Raw genomic sequence first — 24416 nt, forward strand, 5'->3', positions numbered from 1 at the left:
CTGCAACCAGGTATGTGCTGTAGTGATGGGGAACCATTGAAAAATTTATAGAGGTGGATGAAACACACCACACACACATTCATGATCACTCATACATATATGCTCTTGCATGTATAAACACATATAGTTCTATATGTTTACATGTACATGTCAAACACACACATGCACACACACATACACACCCATGTATACTTATATATTACAGAACACTGGGCTATTCCATGAATAGGAAAGATCAGATCAGTGTACGTCAACCTGTTCCTTTCTTTCTTTCCCTCTCTGTATATACCTTTCCCTACTCATTGTCACTTTTACCTTAAGGTCAGCAGTCATTCCCATTAAAGCACTAATGTCCTTGGGATTGGTCACTCTCTGCCATCTGAGTTTCACTCTGACTTGGGGTGGGAGTGGATGGGACATTCAGAGCGCCAGGCTCCGGGGGCACAGTGGTTGTAGGAAAGCTGGGAAAGCAGATTCAAGCTGGTACTTGACTCCCTCACAGCATGCCCAGGGCTGTCACAGAGTGGAGTGGAGGCCGCGTTGTCCTGTGGTATGTGTTGAGTCTCAGTTCTTTTCTCTGTCTCTTAAAATCTTGTCTCTTAGCACATCTTTGGACCTGGTCTTCAGTCATCTGAGTAGGGGAGTGCACAGACCTCCGTGATCTGATCTCTGCCTACCTCACTGGCCTTGGGAAGTTCTACTCTCCCCTTGCTCTCTGCATATTCTTACATCATGGGTCTTATTTCAAGATGCTACATTTTCTCTAACCTCAGGACCCTTGCATGTGCTGTTTTTTCTGCCTGGAAGACTCTTCCCATGCTGTTGGCCTGGCGATGTCTTACCCTTCAGGCATTAGCTCAAATATTACTTCCTAAGAAGTCTTCACCAGCCTCTCTACTCTAGGTTTGTCTCTCTACTATGTGCCCCATAATACTGTGTCTAAAATGTTTAACCCTTCTATCCTCAGAGGTTAACACAGTGCTTAGCACATGGGATGTGTCCTTATCTGCTGTTGCACAGGCAAATGAGGGGTGTGTGGATGGTGGAGGAGGGAGGGCACTGATATTGGGTTCCTTTATTGGACTCTCTTCCATCCTGTTAAAATTCACTCCTGGACCCCCAGAATAGAAGCTGTTTAAGTAGGGAAAATCTCAATAGTTGGAAAAGGGAAAAAGAAAAAGAGGTATTTTCACAGGTAATGTGAATTTCCTTCAGATTCTATGGCATGACAAGAATCTCTTATCCTATCAGCCCTGGGGGCTCAATTGTCAGCTTCTGGCTCCATGAAATATATCTTCCCCATAAGCTCAGTTGCAAAATGGGTACTTTATAAATCTTAGAAATAAACACGCACTTTACGTTTTCTGTCTTAGCAGGTGGGAGCACCAAGAGTTTCTGGGGATTTGAACATGTCTTTCACAACACTGTGCAGGAAGTGGCTTCTCATTTTCATTTGAGTTGATGTTCCTGGTAATAACATTCACATACAGGATGGAGGCAATTGTTTAGCTGTCACCCCCAAACTTAGTCATACCATTGATCTGACATCAAAAAGTACTTATCCTATTGATCTAGTGTCAGATGGGTGGAATAAGAGTAATAATGGGCTTTGATTGACAGCTCGAGTTGACAGATTATCAAGTCGCATTTTCCCACAGCCAAACTGCTGACAGGCTTGGAACTTTTCTTTCCCCCACACAGATCCCCTTGACCTTTAACTTCTTGTTGCATATGCTAAATCCTCATTTGGATTGGAATGCTCCCAGTTCAGCTTATTTAAAACACACAGATGGAGAGTCCAGAATTATCTAAACTTAGCCAAGAGTATTAGACATATGAGGTAAATAGCAAATATTTGGCAAATGCATAAATAAGTGATTTAAATTTATGGCTTGTGTATCAAGAGAGGTGGTCAGAGATGGTCAGGTGGCACTGACCATGGTATCTCAGGCATTCAGAGGTAGACTGTCACTGCAGCTGGGACCAGCCTGCTTCAGCTGTGACATATGTTCAGGGTCAGCTGGGAAACTGCCCAGACTGAGGGTGGCAGGCAGGCCCTTAGGTGGCTTGAAATCAGGGGTCCCCAGAGGAATCCAGGCTGAGGCCCCCACCTTTGGCTCTTTCTCTCTCTAGTTTAAGGGCTTACTTCACCGTGTATTCTTGAACCAGAAGCTGCCCCAGGGAGCTTGTGAGAAATGTGTGTTTTCTGCCTTTCTTCAGTCCTCCTGAATCCGAATCTGCATTTTAACAAGATCCTGAGGTGATTCTCATTAAATTTTGAGACGCACTGGTTGAAGAGTTTCATCCCTCTTAAGATGCAAATGTCTTAAAGCAAAATGCTTCCTTGGACTGCAGGAGTTCAGAGTTTTGGGCTTAGGTTCTTAACCTCCAGGTGTGACCTTTAGAAGGTCAGTGTTCTTTGCTGTAAGCAACAGAAACATCCTTAGGCTGATCGAAGTAACTGATTAGGATATTTCATAGCTGTCAGAATGATTGAGAAGGATGGGGAGCCAGGCTAAGAAACTGCAACAAGGGCTGCTAGTTAGCTAGGACCTCAGCCAAAGCTGGGCAATAGAACCAGCTGGGTGAGGACCTTGCAGCCACCATCACTGAGGCCGCTGCTGGTACCATGAGGCAGTGGTGTGCCGGAGCCAGCTTGCACCAGAGCGTGAGGGCCAACTGCCTGCCTCTCTTCCCGATTCCACATTCAGTGATGGCTGGTCTATTGGGAAGCTTGATATCAACTGTGCTAGGAGTTTGTACACCATGGAAGTCTGCAAATGCTACAGATTAGGGCCTTTTTTGAGGGCTGGTTTACTATATACTTCTCTATGTGGTATACCATATACTACTGCGCTGAGTCCACTACTGGTACCATTGGCCTGGCCTTCCCTGGAAACGAGGTGTTGCTGCTATAGATGGTTCTGGAATTTACCCAAGGTCATAGAGATGATATAGTAGAGCTGACTGGAATTTTTTAAACCTTTCCCTCACACCAAAGTACCTAAATATATGTGGGGATTGGTAAAAAGATAAATCTTACTATAAATTGTGTATTTCTTTTGTACTAACTGGTGCTAATGCTGGTTAGTGTTTATGCTTAGTGATTTAAATAAGACTGTATTGATGCCTGAGTCTCAGCCCAGAGATTCTGGTTTACTTGATCTGGGACGTGGCCTGGGATTTGGGATTTTTAGAAGGTGGTTCTGAAGTGCTGTAAAGTGAAAACCACTAGACAAGAAAATTCTCCCTTTCTTGCCCTAGTATCTTGCCTTTGCTCTTTTGAGAACATTTTTGGGAATATGAGGCTATAAACAATGCACCCTCTTTAATTTGTTAGCAAAACATAGGTTTATGCAGAGCACTTAGAAACCCTCTGTGGCACTAGTAGCCCCTCTTAGGTGCTAGCTATTACCACTACTCGCCTGTCTCTGGCTTCTCTCTCGGGATTTAGGTGTCACTAAGGGGTTTAAGAACTGAAACATCGAATCAGATTGTAAGATCTTAACTCTAACAAGTGGTTAGTGTGCAAAATAATGGTACAAACAGAGCCCAGATTTAATATAGATGCTAATTGCTAATTTTTTACAGAAGCAGTATTGAATGTGTTGAATTGAAATGACATTAGCCAGAGTTTAGCCTACCCTTACATTCTCAAGATGAAATCCACTGGCAGTCTAGATTTACAATAAAAATAATACTAGGTAATTTTTCATTAATGTAAGTTTGAATTAAGCAGGTGGTTGGTCTGGTTAGGCAGCAACTTGGAAGCCTGTTTGTGTTAACTTTTAACCCTTTCCCTTAAAGGGTTTTTGCTCCTCTGTGGAATGTCTGTTCACAGCTGTCAGTCAGTGTTTAGTTTAATTCCACTTTAGGTGCATTATTGTTATTATTTTTTTAAGCGTACCTTTCTCTTGGTGAAAGAGGGCTGTTTTAAATGTATACTTTATGTATTTGAATAAGATAGCATTTTCATCTCCTAAAAGTAAGGTGAAGAGAAATCAAGAAATATTTCCTTTTTGACACAAATGCTTTTCTTCTGAGACTCCATGGCAGTAAATAAAGAACATTGGAACAAAAAAAACAAAAAACAAAAAAAACTCCACCACTGCAACATGTCTTGTCACGTTCTGCTCACCCCTACACCTGATTTCAAATGTAAATTGCACGGTATTTAGTGCTAATGAAAATACTCTAGTGAAGGAAATTGTTAAGATTTTCTGATGCTCCCCTAGGGGTAATATTAAAACCCCCGTTACTAACATCTCACTCTGAGAAGACAAAAATGTGCACTGAGAATACAAAAGCCCTGTTGGCATCTAAATGTGGGCCAATTAATTTGCTGTTATCGACGTATGGGTTTAGGAGGAGATGTAAAAGTAGGACCCAGGAAAGCTATTGAGATTCTGATATTGCGGGGCTCCTTGACCCTGGATTTTCAATGCTTGCTTAATCATGGCATTCTGCTTTCTATTTATTTATACAGTTGCTTCAATGAACAAATTAATAATTATACAGCACATTGACAAACATGCCGGGTAATATTTGCCAGATTTTAAATTAATTTAATTCAAGGGCCACTTCATTTACAGGATTTATCCGCACATCAGGCATCAGCCTCACCTCGTTGCTATTCATGCTACACCAAGATTTTTCATCATTTTCCTCCCTCTTTTCTTCTCTGCAGACAAAGACAGCACAACTTGCCATGCCAAATAGACACTAACATGCAGGTGGAAACAGATAGATGACAGACAAATAGGAATATAGATAAATGTGCAGATCACATAAATTTAGAAGGAAGGATAATGCTATTACTATGATCTGTGGAAAACAATTAGATTCCACTAAAATCTTGTATTTATTTTCTCTTTAGCTCCAATTTGTAATTTATCTTCTCTTGTTTCACACCCACAAGCCTTCTTCACAATTTACAGACTGGAAATTCAAATGAATAGTTTATAGCTCCAGAAATGATCACTTCTTCTTGGAAACAGAAAAACCATGTAAAAATGGAACTTCCTCAGCTGGGGCAACCAGGCAAAATTCTGGGTTGCTTTGTGTATCAGCGAGGTTTGAGTGAAATTTAATATGAGCATTGAATTGCCTAAAAGGGTTTAGTTGCTTTTAGAAAAATCATAATTGAGCCATCAGATGTAATTATATTAGGGTTTGTAAGAAAAAAAGTCTTCAATTGTATCATGTTGTCATATGTATAGTTACAGTATATTGCCGTATATACAGTCTATTGTCATATATCCAGTTTAGCTGAAGATGAAGCCTTGGTTAATAGGAAGGGATAACATCACAGAAATTAAAGAATCAGTTTTCATGTGTATATTTTCATTACATTTATTGGCATGTAAAAGTATTGACTGAGCCTAGGTTTCTGCCATTAAAGGGAGACCTGGAGTTTCAGCATGTTATCTTATATTCATGGACAGTAACGAAATCTAATGTAGTCATAAGAAGTTAGCTCAAGCAAGAGAACTGTAATGCAGACCCCAGTTAGAGAATTTGCAAATTATTTTTCATGCTGCTGGTATTCTAATATTTTGGGCATTAGCCGGTAGTAGTTGGCTTACAGGCTTTATAAATGCATATAAACCAGTTGGCATTTCAGGCATAGGGGAGATGAAAATTTTTCTTATATCGTGTTCATAAATTTTTATACATCCTGGGTTTGGATCAATATCTATTGCAAGACTAGCCTCAGATTGGTAACTATTTTATGTGCTTCATCACAGGATATGGTTAATTATATCTTCATCTCTGCCACCAAAAATACAAACATAGATTGTATATGTATGTGCATACCACAATATCAAGAGATATTTCCTTGTTCTCATGAATGTGTTTATTCATTACAGTTGCCTTAGGGTTTTTTGTGTGTCTGGGTGTGGGGGGAGTGTTGGGGAATCCATAGGGTGGTATTGATACATCCTTTCTTTTAGGGGGGATAAATATCAAACCTAAGATGAAATTACAGAATCAGAGAGTACACTGCAAATGTACAGAGCTCTTTGTCTAATCTGGTTAAATTATTCTTAGAATACTGTATTTTCATTTTCTAAGCAGAGAAGGTTGTTTAGGCACATGCTATAAAGTGGCTCTTTTTTAAAAAATGGAGCAACCATTTAGAGAAAATCAAGCAAAGACTAGGCAGATAATTTTAGTGCAAGCAGGCTTTTGCTTCAGTACCCGAGATAATTGTCTCAATCTCCTTTTTACTCTGCAGGGTCACAGATGTCAAAAGGCATTCCCACATGCAAGTTGAAATTGTTCAATACATAGTCCAGAAATTATGTGTCTTTTACTAAAAAAAAAATCAGGTAGACCTATATGCCATAATAATTATAAAAATTATACTAGCATTTATTTGGTTATATTAATATGCTATTTGTATTAACTAGTTTTACTAATTACCTAATTACTGCCCACTAGGGTAATTACTCATCTTGATTAAATGAATGTTGAAAGGTGAACTCATAGGCATGAATTTGGTAATCATTTTCTTATTTAGAATAATAATGCTGAGGGCAGATGTTCAATCCATTTAATACTCTCATTGATTGTAGAGCTAAAAGGAGATTATAAGGTGTAGTTCATAAAGCTGGTACAACTAAATAGGAAATTGAAGCAAATATAGATATACATTAGGAGCACTTAGTGATGTTTCCTTCATAAAAAGGAGCATTAAAATGGCTGCTTTGAAAGCCATTTTTAAAAAGGTGCAGTAGAAAAAGCAAAGATGTTGGCACCAGATGGACTTGACTTTGAACCTTAGTTTCTTATGACTTGGGCAAAGCATCCTCACCAATTTGGGTCTCATGTTCCTTTTCTGTACAATGTAGAGATTGTATTCAGTACCAACTTCTAGTATTGTTGTGAGGAGTGAGCTAAATAATGTTTACAAGGTGTCTGGAACTGAGGAAGCAGCTTTTACATCAGCTGTTCTACTGTAAGGTTCAGATTTCATAATCTTGACTTTTTTTTAGTTATTAATCATAGATAAAATTTTGAAATGGAAGTTGTTAGAATGACTGATAATGTGAAGAAGAGAGGCTTCCCTTAACAAGTGTGCTTCAATATCTAAACCCCAGTATCACCAGCCCTAAAATGTCTTGATTATACAAGTCAGGTATAAATTTCAGCAGGGTTGCCACATGTGTGAATACAAGCCCCATGCAGTTAGAGACTTGGTTCCTTTTGTTTTAATCTTACGTCTTCAGTACATACCATAAATCTAGGGTAGTCTGCTTAGTATTATTTGTTGAATGAATGAAGGAATAAGTGGATGAATGTGTGTCTAGATGTTTGTGTAATGAATACATCATATCCTTTGGCTCTGAAGGTCTCTTTGGGGAGTGTGTTGTGTTACTAGGACAATAAGACATTATCTCTGTGGGCAACTTTTATTTTTTTATTTTTACTGAAGAATCGTTGATATACAATCTTATATTGGTTTCAGATATACAAAAGAGTGGCTCAACAGTTCCCCATATTATTAAATCCTCACCCCCTTTAGTGCACTTACTATCTGTCAACATAGAAAGATGTTACAGAATCACTGACTGTGTTCTCTGTGCTGTACTACTATCCTCGCATTGTGTTCCTAGGACAATAAGACATTATCTCTGTGGGCAACTTTTGCACATGTTAGCAGCTGCAATGAATGGGTATGGTCTATACTGCCCAGCTCTTATCAACATAAGGGTCAAGGTGATAATGAAATACACTTCATCTCCCTCCTGTCATCTCAGGTATGCAATTTATTTCACACTCCATCTCCCCTCTGCTCTAGTCTGCAGCTGTGGGCTAGGCCAGAGATGGGGACCCACTCATCCCAGAGGGGAGGTCAGATAAGCCTTTCTAGTTGGTGCAAGGGCTCTCTCTGCCCACATTAAAGGGCTAGCTGTGGAGATACAAAGGAGAATAAGACAAAAGTCACTCTCCAAGGAGTCTGGTGGGCAAACCAAGCGACCAACAATAAACGCTGATGTTTGAGTACAGAAGAGGATCTGCCCAACACTTCCTGAGATGGTCTGTCAGAAGTCATTAAAGCAACCTTTGATGTCTTGTAAGTTGAATTGCTTGCTGGATAGATAAGAGTATACAAGAGGGAAGGGCCAGTCCAGCAAGTGTCCTTGAGTCTCCATCATTTAAAACCCTGCCAGCCCTCTCAGAGATGTTGATCATAAGAAGAATGTAGTACTGTGAACATCAGTAACTGTAAACAACACACCCATGGCGATGGCACAAAGTTTACCACAAACACCATCACCAACAGTAAGTCACCAACAATTGGAGCTACCACCATTCCTCCGATGGATGAAAACTTGGAGTAAAACACAAGTTATGGGGGGATTACTTGGATGCTTTTATAAGTGAATGAATTTTTTCTTTTATAAAATGACTGTTTGAAACAACAAGATGCTTCTTGTGCATTTGGTGGGAATAGGGTCGCACGTGACATTTCAGTGACACAATGTGGCTCTATCAAGAGAGGTACACCCACATAGGTCCCTGAATTTTTGTCTTAAAAGGTCAGAGAGGACCCTCAATCTATAGGTCAGAAACACTGCTGGCAATTAGTTTCTCACCTAACCTATTGAACTGTACTCAGTCTTTGCTTCCAGCTTTCACCCAATCAGAACAGGGCCTTGGGTTTTAATGCAACACAAGCAGAAGACAGAGAATTCTTTTTTTTCCTGTTTTTTTTTTCAAGAGCTTTTAGGTGAGATTCCAGTAATTTCTAATACCATTTAAAAGCCTTTTAAAGAGCAGCCTTCTCTCCCAATAATTGACAGCCAAGACAACACCATGGGAGAAAGGAGGTGGAGAGGGACTGAGGTGTAGATGTACTTGCCTGAAAGCGCCTGTAAATTATGTTGTCAAAAAATTATAGCAACACCATTTTAAATGCTTTTCCTCCTATAATGCTCTTTCCTCTGGTTGTAATGTCTCCACTTTGTTTGTTTTGTGTGATCCACCTACAAGGGGAAGTTATGTTGTGTTTTGGGGGTCACTTCTTACAGTGTTAAACAGAGATTCCCAACACTGCAGCTGGAGAGCGTCGGCTGCTAGTGTTAAAAGAGACACTTAGTGGATTCCTGTTAACTGTTTATCTGCTTTCGAGAATTCTCTAACTGTGTTGAGTTGTTACTATGTGCTGAAAGTACTTTGAGCTTATGAAGCAGTCCTTGTTTGAAGTCCCCGAGAATGCTTTCCTTGGAGGATTGCCTTGGAGAACCCAGGGAGCAGGAGAAATGAGTAAAGTAAGGCAGGAGGGGCTTCAGAATTCCCTGCATTTAGAGACTGACAGTAGCTGAGAAGTCAAGGCACTCCTCAGTCTAGAATCTATAGGGAAATTTTTAAAAGAAGTCCTTTCCATACTTAGTAAGGGAGCAGAAATGTTGACATCAGCAAGACCTTTAAGTCAAGGTATTGGGAATAGGAAGGACCTAAGAGGGTCAGGATGCTACTACCTGGTTTTTCACATGCTTAGAGAGCCCAAAATACAGGTTCTCCTAGGGACTGAGGAAAGTCCTGTGGAATGGACTTAATATCAATCTCAGTGACTCTCTGGTTAGGGTTTTCTGCATTTGCCCATCTCTTCATTGATCCATCCATTCATTCATGAAACATTGAGCATCTAGTATGTGTCAGGCTTTGTGCTAGGTACTTGGTGCTCTGTGTTTTAGAGGCTTCTAACCTGGAGGCTCAAGGGCATCACATTTAATTGTTGTCAACAGAAATTTTGGACTTTCAGTTTTGGCTGATCCCGTAATGCCTCCTGTCAGTCCTTTGACTTACTGGTTTGTTCTTCTCTCAGTTATTCTAACCCTTATTCAATATCTTTGAACCTGCTCTTAATCACTGAGCATATTTTTTAGAAACTACCATGAAATACACACTTCCAATATCCTTGAGAAAATCGAGGCAAAGAGGTTTGTGGCAGAGACTGGCTCATTATTCACCAAACCATTTCTCTTTTCCTACTGGAAGCACATTCTCCAACTTCACTTGGTCTGGTATGACCACATGACTGAATCCTATGTATCTGTTCTTCCTCTGTGCTGTGCTTATTCAAAAATTGCCTATAGCTACTGTCTCTACCTCCCCACCTCCTAGTCACCTTGCAAGGATATAGCAGCAACTCACTGAAACTACCTGGTGAGGTCAGACTAGGTCAGTTGCTTGTTGGCTCTCAGATCTATCCTTTGTTTTCTCCCACTCAGCTCTGTTCCATAGGGAACAACCGCCATTGCTCTCTGGCTTCCAGGTAGATTCAGCCTATGGGGTTCATTAGAAGAAGGACGAGGAGAGAAGCCAGGGCATTTCTTCCTTCCTCTCCCTCTCCTTTACACGTTGTCTCCGGTGGTGACTCTGCTCTTTAACTCCAGTTCCTTCAGAGAGCCTCTCCCTCTATGGTATCAGCTACTGTAGAGCAATCACCCAGTGCTCTAACTTCACCTGGGGTGACCCTAGATTTAGGTTAAGGTGACACCACTCTTCTCATTGTCCTGAGGCTGTAAGGGGGATGGTGGCTTCTTGCTGTTGATAATCTCTGGAATGGCTTATCATTCCGTATGTGGCTTCTTAGCTTTTCCATCACCTGTATAAGCATTTTGCTGTTTGAAATACTTGGTGCTATGAACTGAATTGTCTTCCGCCCTTCACCCCCACCCTTTCATATGTTGAAGCTCTAATCCTACTGTGATAGTATTTGGTGATGGGGTCTTTAGGAGATGCATCTATTCTTATAAGGGCACAAATCCGATTATGAGGACTCTGCCCTCATGACCTCATCAAACCCTAAACATCTCCCAAAGGCACCCTTATTCTGGACTTCAGGTCTCCAGAATTGTGAAAAAATAGATTTCTGTTGTTTAAGCCATCCAATCTGTGGTATTTTTTTTTTTTATGGCAGCTCGAGCTGACTAATATACCTGGAGTGGCTTCTCTTTTTCTGATTGGACCCTGACTGATGCAGTCATCAATAATTATCAGTTCCTACTTATTTTACTTCAGTTAGCCTTGTTGAACACTATTTTTAATCTTGTTAAACTCTCTTTCTTTGACTTCTGTGTTGACTGTCACTCTTTCTTGGTTGTTCCCCTACCCCTAAGCCCCATTCCTTTGCAGTTTCCCTCTAGCCTTTATTCCTATGTTCTCTCCTAAATATTCTCTGGGTTTTAACCTTCTTCTTTATATATTCCCCCTTGGCCACCTCATCAAATTCAACGGTGTTAATGAAGTGACTGTTAAAGCTGAGCTTCAATTCCAATCTCTCCCCTGAGTTCTAGACCTACATATCCAACTGTCTCCCAGATAGCTGTACCTGGATGTCAGAGTCAACATACCCAAAATGCTCATGCCTCCCAAACCTTCACATCTTGTGTTTTCTTTCCTTGTGAATAAAACCCCACAAGAGTCAGGAATCCAAAAGTTGTGAATGGCTCCTGACTCTCCTGCCCTACCCCATCATGTTCTAATGGGTCTTTATTTATAATGGCATCATTCAGGTCTTTCCCGTTTTCACTGGAATATATCCCCACTGCTAATGATTTAGTCCCAGTACATATTTATTTTCCTGCCTTTACTCTGACAGTAACTCTGTTTTGTTCTTTCTGCTTCTACTCTTGTCCCACCTCTCCAGCCATGTTCCATATTGCCACCAGAGTGACCTTTCTTAAAAACAAATCTGATCATGTTATTTCTTTGTATAAAACCATTTCAAAGCTTCCTACTGCCTAAGGAATAAAGTCAGGAGTGGCAAACAAAGTTTTCCAGTACCAGAATTTCTTGGTTATTGAAATTATAAATACCTCCCCACCATTCCCTTTAACAATGAGGGCCCGGAGGGGGCTCTGATCCGTGCATTTGGGAATCCTGGCTTCTCCCACCTTGTGGATCCACCCTCCTCTAGGTCTCTGGAGTCCTTTTCATTCAGGCAGATGGGGAAAGAACTTGTGGGCTGAGTGTGAGAGGGTTTACTTCTTACATTCAGAACTCAGTCACATGGCAGCATCTAAGTGCAAGCTGCAAGGGAAGCTTAAAAATGTAATTTATGTTCTCCAAGAAGAGAGGAAAATGAGTAAAATTTCTTCATTTTGAAAGATGTTTACCATTGAAGCAAATTTAAAATATTTTCCCAAAACATTATGATTAATTTGTTTAATAATTAATTCAAACAATTTTTAACATGTGTTGACTGGTCCGGGCACTGAATTAGGTGCCAAGCATACCACGAAGAGTAAGTCATTCTCCCTATCCTCAAGTCACCGCATTCCCCTTACTAGTCATGTAAAGAACTAAGTGAAACACAGCATGATTTTATCAGTTTCTAGAAGTTTCTACCACAGTGAGCAGGAGAGAGGCAATCTTTGCCATACCATCCTTTAAGAACTGGTTTAGGAGTCGCTCTTCCCAGCCTTTCCAGCACAAGGTAGCCACAGTGTCCTTTGTAGCCCCACTGTACCCTCTTCACCCCAGTTGTACTCTGGGTACTTCATAAGAGTTATTTATGCTCTTCAGAGGGCCTACTCTTGTATTCTGAGCCAGGGACATGTTGCTTAATGTAGAGTATTAAATTGTTTTCTAATTGCTCAGTGTGTATAGTCTTTTCCCAGCCAGGCTGATAGGGTTGAAGTATCTGTATAAAGTGTCTTCATAAAATGTTTGCTTTTTAAAACTTTGGCCATTTAGCCTGATAGACATTTAGGGTATAAAGGTACTTTAGAAACCACTTGGTCCACTCATCAAGTTCTCATGCCTAGGATTCTGCAGAGGGAGTTCAGGGGCTTGGCTGGGGTGATGGATGGAGGAGGGGAGGTGATGATGACAGTGGATGTGTTTGGCCTGCTTGTCCAGATGTAGTTATAGCAGCTGTCTTTTGATCACTTGCTGTATTAGGATTCTGGAAACACTTTCTGGGAAAAAAATAGGGGTTTCATTGCTGAAATATTTGAAAGCCTACTGGTCTTGTAATTCCTTGTTTTGCAGACTGGGAAACTAAGGATGAACACATTAAAGTCACATAACTAGTTAGTCATGGAGTGTGTGGCGGAAGCCAGATTCTCTGTTCCCCTAGCCAGTGACTTTCCACGCAGGCACAATGATTCTCTATCTCTGACTGACATTTAGAAGCCAATCAATTTATTTTAGGTTGGCCATATTACATATTTATATACAATGTATTTTTATTTTGGCTCATAGGCAAATAGGCAGCTCTTCTAGAAAAAAGAAAAGTACCTAATGCTGAGCAGAATTTAAGTCCCTAGCAACCATGAGAAGAAAATGTAATTTACTCTGAAATGTGCCTTCAAATGCCTTAGAGCTTGCATCTAACACCCGAAATGAGGACACTTTAAGAAGGTACTGCTGAAGAACTTTTTGAGGCAACTTTCTGAGGCTGTACCACTTCTTTCTCTCCCATCGTGGCGAGCAGGCTCTGTTGCATGAATGTCATTTCCTGAGCTCCAAAATAAGAACTGACTTTGCAGGCGCCAGGGGCTGAATGTGGGACATGCTGTCTTTGTCCCTTTTGTGGATGGGCTTGCGTTGCTCCTAGTTGGTCAGAGCTCCCTTTAGCAATTAGCCACAAGGTGGCCACAGCTCACCCCTTCACCTGCTCAGAAAGGCTCCTGATGCCTTCCCGCTCCCCGCCCCCACCTCCTGTCCACCCCCCTCCAGCCTTTTCACATCTACCAGGAGGGCAGTTTTAATTGCATCAGTGTTACTGGAAGACAAGAATAAATATTTCACTTTTAATCAGTGAATTTGTGATTTTCTTAGAAAGGAGCTGAATGAAAAGCAACAATGTTTTCAGCTGAAAGTGGATGCAGCAAGACTCTTGTTAAAAAAAAAAAAAGCTCAGACAGTTTTATTGGCTGTTTTTTTTTAATCCTGAAATGAAGAATGAAGAGGATGCTGCTATCTTAAAAGAGATCACATATACTCTGAAATAATTTTGTGGCTTTTTTTGGTGAGTGGGCACTCTGCTATGGTAAAAGGTAGAGTTAACAGGGCAGGTAAATTCACCTGTAGCAACGGAATGTACTTCTCAGGTGGTCATGTTGAAAATCTAAACCATTCTAGAGCTTTATTTGAGTGTGTTTAAGGTAATGGTCACAGTGTGGGCACTGGTGTCTGAAAGACAGAGGTGTAAATGTTGGCTCATTAATGCTGGCATTGAAGGTTATTATTCAACCTTGTGAGGCTGTCTCAGTTTTATCATCTGTGACATGGAATGAGAATACCTTTCTCACAGCCTTGTTTTAGAGATTAGATTGATAATTTATGTGAAAGCTTGTAGCACATTGCTTGGCACACCCTAGCCACTTAATAGCTGTGAGTTCCCCTTCTTTTGAGTATGCAGCAGTAGTTTGAGGTCAGGTTATTTACACAGAAGTATGGTATATAATATAAGGCCTGTATTAAATAAGCTACACTGTGTATGAGAAAAGACCCAAGAGAGCTAGATACTTTTCACATCTGTTCAAGTATTAAGCCCCTGTGTGTATAGCAGTGTTGCAACTTTATTTCAGCCCCTTCCCATCTTCCCAGAGGCTAAAATGAATCCGAGCTAACAATGCCAAAACTAAACAAAAGAAGTAGCAATTGACCTGGAGGAAACAAATGAATCATTTTTCTAGAGAGAGAGCAAACAAAGATTGAGGGTGAAGGTTGGGGGTGAGGAGGAGAGGTGTCCTGGAGAGCAGATGGCCAGTTGTCATCAAAGCCCATACCGTCTGCACAGTAAAATGGCTTCTAAAAGTAGGACACGTTTTTGTTGAAGGGAATAATATTAGGCTGACCCACACGAAATTGCCATTTTTGAAGGCCAAAATCGGTTAGATTCTAGCATTTTCAAATTACTCAGCATCTTGTCCATTAGGAAGACAAACATTGCAACAAGTTGCGACAGGGAGGCTGTGGGGTTTTTACTCCTGAAAATATTTGATAAGAGACTAGACGTTGATTTGTCCTGGGTAATTTAGACATTGAGTTCCCTAAAAGCAGGGGTTGGATGAGATCATCTGTGAGGATTAATTATCTGTCTCCTTGGGAACACCTTTGTTCTCCTGGGAGGCTAATGGAAACTGGGGAGAACCTGTGGACCTTTATGGAAAAAAAGCCATCGGTGTTTTCCTCCTCCACTGTTGTGGGGGTATTTCTCTAGATCAGTGCTTCTCAACCTTGGCATTAGTGACATTTGTGGTGGGGTTCTTTGTGGGGTGGCGGGGGGCTGTCCTGTGCTGTAGGGTGTTTACCAACATCCCTGGCCTCCCACCCACTGGGTGCCAGTGGCCCCTTCCCTCCCTATCCCATTGTAAATAGCACAAAGGTCTCCAAACATTTCCTCCAGGGGGCTCAATGGCGCCTAGTTAAGAATCACTGCTATAGACAGCAGTCTGCAACCTGAGACCTTGCCTACTCAGGGCCTGAAGATTGGGAGGCCTGACACTTCACCTGCCCTGTCTCCTTTTCCTGCCCTGACGTCCATCCCGTGGCTGCTCGTGGTGTTTACACAGAGGCAATATGCTTACAGATCCTGAAATGCTTAGAGGTCATTCTGGCCATTTTTAAGAAATGTTTGATTTTTACAGAAAACTTAAATTTCCAGTGGGAAATTCTGGTTACCGTCATCATCGTCATTGTCATCTATCATATATGTCATTCCGAGGCTCTGTGACAAGGCTTGTTCCTATTTGCCATCTGTATAATGTGAAGTTAAGTTACCCAGTTAAGTTACCACTGTGCCATTTAGTGGTGAAGCAGTTTACCTCCAAAGGCCCTGCACACATGCACAGAACTAGGGGAGAATCCGGCCGTCTGCTGCATAGCTGTGTGTGCAGCGTCTGGGCTACTCTCGGACAGTTTCCCTTTATGGTTTCCCTCTGAAGGCTTGTCCTTGCCTGAGTGTTTCCTCTCCCCCACTGACCCCCAATGGTTTTGTGAACAGTTGACCCTGTTGCCTAGTCCTGTGGTGGAGAGGGCTCTGTGTTCCCAAGCAGTTGAAAGCATTTTTTATTGTCCTTCCCAACTGGGGTTGACTGTACTGCTTTTCTTCTCCCACTGGAGCCATTCATTCACCTGCCAGGTTCAGGAAGAAGACAGTCTCTGTAGAGTAGCTGAGGGGTTGTGTGGTTTAAAGTTGCTGCTGGGATATCTAGACCTCTTAGGGCATCTGTGTGTGTATGTTGGGGCCTGAGGGAGGTCTGGGGGACAAATGCGCCAGCGACCCTGTGGTGGTTGCTGCTGCTATGAGAGAAGAAAGTGCAGCCTCTCCTCTTGAGTGTCTCCCTGGAGCACCCCATATGCCGAGGACAGGGCCAGGAAGTGCTGCTTATACAAAGCCAGCTCAGAGGGTGAGCAAGGGACCAGCGAAAAGGGCTGAGTGCTGACTCTTTTTCTGTGCTGCTGAAATAAAACAATCTCTGTGTCTGTGCCAAAACAGCAGCACTGACAGCTGAGAATATATGTGTGGATACCTAGAAAGCCGCAGAATACTATATCAGGAAGGGTCCAACCTTCTGTTTGGGGTCATTTATGTAGCACTCTTGAATCACAGTGCTTGCATACTGCCTCACCCTTTACATCAGAGGTGCCCAGCCCTGGCTAACTGGTAAATAATTTGGGTGCCTGGGCTCCACCGCCCACTAATTAAATCAATCTTTGGTGATGGGCTGGCTTGGGCATCAGTAGTTTTAGTACCTCAGTCGATTTTAATGTGCAGCCAGAATTAAGAATTTTAGGCTTTTTAAAACCATCTCCACAAAATTCCTTAATTTCTCTAGCTTAGTGGTTTTTATACTCGTGTGTGTCTCAGAGACCCCTGGAAGGCTTTTTAAGACAGGTCTCTGGGCCCCACCCCCAGAATTCCTCATTCCTGAGGACTGGGGGGAGGCCAGAGAAGTCTCGTATCTAAGAAGCTCCCAGGTGATGCTGACAGTGCTGGTCCGGGGACCACCTTGAGAACCACTGGTCTGTGGCTGTAGGAACGCTAAGGACTTGGTGCCTTGAGAATTTCTTTACACCATCCTTGTCCTTGCTTTTCATTGCTACTGTATTTCCCTCTCATTTCTTGTTCTTTGGCAATGATAAACCCTTTGCTTTTTTTATTTTTTTATTTTTTATTTTGGTATCATTAATCTACAATTATAGAAAGAACATTATGTTTACTAGATTCCCCCCTTCACCAAGTCCCCCCGACATACCCCTTCACAGTCACTGTCCATCTGCCTAGTAAGATGCTGTAAAATCACTACTTGTCTTCTCTGTGTTTCACAGCCCTCCCCGTGCCCCCCACGCGCTATACATGCTAATTGTAATGCCCTCTTTCTTTTTCCCCGCCCTTATCCCTCCCTTCCCACCCATCATCCCCAGTCCCTTTCCCTTTGGTAACTATTAGTCCATTCTTGGGTTCTGTGATTCTGCTGCTGTTTTGTTCCTTCAGTTTCCCTTTGTTCTTATACTCCACATATGAGTGAAATCATTTGCTACTTGTCTTTCTCCACTTGGCTTATTTCACTGAGCATAATACACTCTAGCTCCATCCATGTTGTTGCAAATGATAGGATTTGTTTTCTTCTTATGGCTGAGTAATATTCCATTGTGTATGTACCACCTCTTCTTTATCCATTCATCTACTGATGGACACTTAGGTTGCTTCCATTTCTTGGCTATTGTAAATAGTGCAGCGATAAACATAGGGGTGCATCTGTCTTTTTCAAACTGGAGTGCTGCATTCTTAGGGTAAATTCCTAGAAGTGGAATTCCTGGGTCAAATGGTATTTCTATTTTGAGCAAACCTCTTGCTTTTTAATTCCCATTCTTCTGTCCAGCCAGCCAGCCAGCCAGCCACCCACCATTCCCAGGCACCTGAGATGCTGGGGACAGTGTTCCTGTGTCTTTCCAAGAAGCCTTGATGCTTCCTTTGCTAGTTGTGGCCTCTGCCCTTGGAGGTTGCTTTTGACATTCTACACATTTCAGTTTGGCACTCATAGTTACCTACAGAGTTTGGGATTTTCTCATTTCTTCTGAGACATATTTGGTTCCTCGAGCTCTTTGTATTTAAGGGCTGTCTGTGCATGTGGGCTCTTTGTAAGGGGCAGGTACACACAGAATGTTGGTCGGTTGTTAACCAATAATACTGGGGTAGGGAAGACCTTTCTGAAACATATATTAGGTCTCCCTTTTAGATCCCCTGCTCTTAGACATGGAAAGGTAGATGAGGGTGGATGAGAATGGAAGCACTTGTTCTAATCTCTGATGTGTTGATTTCTTTGTTACTCTGCTCACTGACTCTTGTGGGTTAGGGATCTGCTGAGAGGAAGACTTCTATTTCGTTGTTGCTTCTTCATCACTTTCTTTTCTCATTTTCTATTACTGCATAACATTACTGCAAATGTAGAGGGTTAAAACAAAAGCCGTTCACTACCTTAAAGTTTCTGTAAATCAGAAGTCTGGGCACAGATTAGCAGAGTTCTGTGCTCTGGGTCTCATAAGCCTGAAATGAGGATGTCAGCCAGGCCGAGTTCTCATCTGGAGGCTCCACTATGAAAGGATCCACTTCTAAGTGCAGTTGTAGGCAGAATTCATTTCCTTGAAGGTTCAGACTTCACGGCTTACTTCTTCACAGTCAGCTATAGAGAGAGAGGGGCTCAGTTGCTTCAAGTCTCTGATGGCCAGACCCGCTTTTAAACAGACCACCTGACTTGGTCAGGCCCAGGCAGGATAATCTCCCTTTTAATTAATGTGAAGTCAGCTGATTAGGTATTTTAATTACATATGTAAAATCTCCTGCCTTTGCCGTATTCTGTGGGTTAGCTGCAAGTCATAGGTCCTGCCTACGTTCAAGGGAAGGGGAATTTAAAAGGTTATAGGTCATTGGGGCTCATCTTAGAATTTGTCTACCACAATGATTATTGTAAAGTGCTTATGAAAAGCTACAGATTCCATACATCCTCCAGAACTGTAACTATGAGGCCATATCACTGCATCCAGATAATGCCTTATGGATGAAGCTTCTTGAACATGGTGTGGAAGGCAATCCCTAATCCTTGGGAAGCAGTTCCATAAGCTGTGGAAAGTCATTGATTTGGCAAGAGCATCATTTTTCCCTTCTACAATAAAACCGACTCTTGTTTTTCTGTGCTGCATTCCATTTTTTATTTCTACTGTATTTCCTAAATAAACCAGTTATAAGTTATATCCTTGTCACCAAAGACAAAAATAGCGAACCAATACTTACCCATTTACTCCAAAATAAATGGGGTCTTTAATCAGAAATAACAAAGCCAGTCAGGCTGGAGCTCGTCATAAATCACATCCCTCTGGGTACATGTAACCAGCAGGGTGAGCTATTATATTAAAAACTGGTCCACAAATCTGAGTCAAGGTGACACATGACAGCAATTTTACCTAAACCAACTGGAGAAGCATTAATGGTCCTAGAATTTTGCCATTCTGTAGCATCTTGGTAATCTCTTAGCATGTTTTAGACTCAAGTACAACGTGACCAATGTGAAGTGTGATGGGCTTTTATACTGTTGGCACCGAGGACAACATCTTTCTTTGGCTTCTACAGGAGAAGTTATCAGGAGGGCTGCATGAGAACCAAGTGCTGACAGGGGTAACAGAGTGTTGAGAAGGATTTATGGCAGGTATGTATTAAGAAGGAGTTACGGTAGGTATATGGAGGTACGGCAGGGGAGACATACAGTGACATGTTTGGGAGTGGTGGGGCCAATGAGTTCCTTAATTCAAGTTTTCTGGTGACCTTCCTGAGATTTCCAGGCAGTACACTCTTTAAGAGACAGTTCTAAAGTGAGTACCTTAAACATCCTCTGTCCCAAGGAGTCCAACCAGTGGACCAGTTATTTCAAATAACTGCTATCTTTGACTTAGTAGTATTTTGTTTTTATTGTGTAATTTTTAGCTGAGGCATAAAAGCCAAGGTGTTACAGCATCACGCAACGTTAATATGAGCTACACTTAGCAGTGTTTCCCACAAGTCCTTGGAAAAAATGCTCTTCTAAATGCTGTATTGGAAAAAATGGGAAGATCAGTAATGCAAGGTGTCGTCCTGAAACACACATAAGATAGATTCTCATCCTTAGGTAAAGTGATATAATTTCAATGAAATCCTATCAAAGGACATTGGAGTCTTGTGAATAGATATGCTATACTTTAAGAAAGCTTGATGAACCTTCAATCTAATGATTATTTATTAACCAAAGAATCCTTTGTTGTGTAAAAGGATTTGCTCAAGGGTTCCTTTAAATAGTGCCTTTAAATGTTTGTTTATAAACTATTAACTACTTGACAGAGAAGCAGGGAAACTTAAACTGTTGGGAGCCCCCGCCAGTTGAAGATTAATCCAAAATGTAGATAAAGCCACTCTCTGATTATAATGTAAGTCAATGAGAAAATATAATTAAATTCATAAAAATTTAATCACCATAAAACTCTTTAGGAGCATATCTTTTGCAAGAAAAGAGGTACACCTGTGGAGTGTCTATCTATCGGGTGTGCAAATCCTTTGAAAAGTCAGTGTCCCACAAACTTCTCTATTCAGACCACGTAGTTCTCATGAATTCGCTCACATTTGCCAATACTATGCTACTTTGCATTTTGGTTCCTCACAGTGCCTAGCAGATCGCCTGGGTTGCAACAGGCTCCCTCTTGGGTATTTGCTAATTTGATGCAAGATGTTACTTAAACAGTGGGCCAAGATATGTTCATCGCACATATGGTTTGTGTAGGGTTGTCATAAGCCCTGCTATGATTTTCAAAGTGGTTTTGAAACAATGATTAGGATTTACACCTCTGGGCTGAGGGAACATAAACATCGATCTGAACTTCATAAATTCAAAGTTCTCCTCTTAAGGACAGTTCCCACAGAACTTCAACCCAAGTGAAGTAGAAAGAAAGACAGATTCTTCTGTTTATTTATTATGCTTTTACTCATTTATTTATGCTTCTTTGCTGGAAAAAGACACAGAAAACTGCATAAAACAAATATAAAGCTTAATGAATTATTATAAGGTCAGCTGCCTTTTAAATGACACCCAAGTCAAGAAATAGAATCTTGCCAGTCACCTAAGAAGCCCCATGCCTAACCAAAAGACCCATCCCAGTCTAGACCAACTCCTCCCCCTATTGTTTTTAATAGTAATCACATCCTTCTATTTCCTTATACTTTCATCACTCAACTGTGCATCCTTAAGCCCTATAGTTTAATTTTGCCTGCTTAAAAAATATGTTTAGTAAAAAAATATGTCTATTTTGATCTGAAGTGTCCCACCTCCATCTCTGCCCTCTTCCCTGAAAGTTTATTCATTAAAGAATCTGGGTCATTTGATCTGTGAAATTTTCTGCACTCTGTAGTTTGCTGATTGCATCCATGTGGTTTAGCTTTACGTGTTCTTCTGCCCTCTTGTTTCAACCTATGGAATGGTAGTTGCATCCAGAACAGTGGTTTCCATTGGGAGTGGTTTTGCCTCCACTGCTTGGGACATTTGGCAGTATTTAGAGACACTTTTTATTTTTACCATGAAGTAGGTGGTGCTACTGGCATATCCTACAAGGCACAGGACAGCCAGGCCCCACAGCAAGGAGTTACCCAGCAACAAATGTCATTAGTGCTGACGTTGAGAATCCCATTCTAGGGATTTGTTCAGATTCAGGTTCAAATTTTTTTTTTGGTCAAGCTGGTGGTATGATCTTTCACCGGCAGGCACATAACATCTGGATGTCTCTATTTTTGTGATGTTAGAAGCTTTTGATGCTCAATGACTAGTTTAGTGGTTGTAAAATGTGATGTTATAATTCTCTAATTTCTTTTCTTGTTAGAATACTTCTGTCTAAGATTGTTCCCTTCATCTATCATTTGGTTAACCAATGGTACAGTTCATATAGGCAAGGCAAGATGAATACCTGAGTCTTTTGCTTTATTTAATAGTTTTCAAGACTATCATCATCATCATCATCATTATTAATTGTTATAATTAATCACATATTATCTGTACATTGTGTGTAGATGCTGATACCATGTGGGTGTCAATGCATTGCCCTTATCTTCTCATATTATTTTTTGGGAATATTTTGCTACCTAGTTTGTTATAGATGTTGTCCATGACTTTTTGGTTTTACTGAGTTTCTCTGTCTGATTTTCATGGGAGATATTTGAGCAGAGTCAAAAAATATACCATCACTGCCACTATCTTCCTAGAATCTCTTATGTTTATATGGTACCACATGATTGGCAGTTAGGGACTTTTTGTTTTATTTTAAGCCTTTGCCACATGGATAAATGTTTACTTCTGAAAGGAAATCACTTCAGTGTCATGAAAAAACGTATAGGCTTTGGAAGTAGGCCGAGGAGTCAAGTCTTGACTCCTGTATTCACTAGATGTGTGCTATTAGATAGTTAATCTGTTTCAGCCTTACTTTCTGTGTCAGTAAAGTAGAGATAATAAGATCTGCCTTTATAGGGTTTAAGTGAAGATAAAGTGAGATAACATCATCCTTCATTAATTCAACAAATATTTACTGTCCATTTTATGGTAGGTACTGTTCTGGACCCTGGGCAAATAAAAGTGTACAAAGTTCCCTGTTCTCATGAGAGAACTGGTGGGGGTGGACAGATAAACAAATGCATATATCAAATCGATATTATATCTGGTGGTGAGAACTGTTATGGAGAAGAATGAAACAATGCAGAGTGAAAGGGTATGCCACTATTTTCTCAGAATTTAAATAGGATGAGCAGGGAAGATTTCATTAAGAAGATGACATTTGAGCAAAGACCGTAAAGGTGAAGAAGCAAACAGTGAACATCTGAATGAAGAGGGACTAGCAAGTGCAAAGGCTCTGAGGTGGGAGGACGAATACTGTGTTCAAAGAACAACAAGGAGGCTAATATGATTCAAGTGGAGGGAATGGGGGAATACAGTGGGAAATGAAGACAGAGAGGTGTATATATAGTGAGGGTATTGTAGGGTCTTGGCTTCTGAAAGAACTTCAGCTTTTACTCTGAGGGAGATAGGAAGTCATTGGAAGGTCTGAAACAGAATGACATGACTTAATCTTTAAAACAGATCATTCTAGCTGCTGTGTTGAGAATAGACTGTAGTGGCAAGGGCAGTGTCAAGGACAGTAGGTAAGAGATAATGGTCGCTTGGACCATGAAATAGTGAGAAGTGGTCAGATTTAGAGGTAGAGCCAAGAGGATTTGCTGATGGATTGGATATGAGGGGCTAGAGAGGAGAGGATTCAAGAATGACTCCCAAGTTTTTTGGTATGAGCAATGGGATTGATGGGGCTGTTATTAGCTGAGATAGGGAAGACAATGTGATGAGTGTATTTTGGTGGGAATATCAGGAATCTAATTTTTGACATGAAAAATTTGAGATGCGTATTAGATATTTCAGTGGAATTACTGAACATGCTAGTCTAAATTTCAGGAGAGAAGTCTGGGATGGAGATCATATTTAGCAGTTAACATTAAAAACAAAATAAGATTATTAAAGGAGTGGGTTAGAGAAGAGATGAGGTCCTGGAACATTCCAATATTTAAAAAATTTTATTGAAGTATCATTGATATACCATCCTACATTGGTTTCCAACATACAACACAGTGGTTCAACAGTTACCCATATTATTGAATCCTCACCCCCTCTAATGCAGTTACTATCTGTCAACATACAAAGATGTTACAGAACCACTGACTATATTCTCTATGCTGTACTACTATCCCTGTGACCAACTTATATTATGATTGAGAATTTTTGTGCCCCTTTATCCCCCTCATCCTCCCCTCCTACCCATCCCAACCTCTACCTTATCGTAGCCTCTAGTCACTTCTCGTGTCTATGAGTCTACTGCTATTTTGTTCACTCTGTTTTGCTTTGTTCTACAAATAGGTGAAATCATACAGTATTTGTCTTTCTCTGCCTGGCTCATTTCACTGAGCATAATACCCTCTAGTCCATCCTTGTTGCAAATGGCAGGATTTCTTTTCTTTTTATGACTGAATAATATTCCATTGTGTATATATACCACCTCTTCTTTATCCATTCATCTATTGATGGACATTTTGGTTGCTTCCATATCTTGGCTATTGTAAATATGTGGTGATAAACAGAGGGGTGCATATATCTTTCCAAATCAGGGATTTTGTTTTTTTCAGGTATTCCTAGAAGTGGAATTACTGGCTTGAATGGTATTTCTGTTTTTAGTTTTTTGCGGAACCTCCATACTGCTTTCCACAGTGCTTGTACCAATTTCCATTCCCACCAACAGTGTAGGAATGGAACATTTCAATATTTAGAGGTTGGGGAGATGAAAAGCAAATTGCAAAAGATATTAAGAAATTGTCATTAGTGATATAGAAAGAAAACCAG

This window comes from Manis javanica, chromosome X (assembly GCF_040802235.1).
Source record: "Manis javanica isolate MJ-LG chromosome X, MJ_LKY, whole genome shotgun sequence".
NCBI lineage: Eukaryota > Metazoa > Chordata > Mammalia > Pholidota > Manidae > Manis > Manis javanica.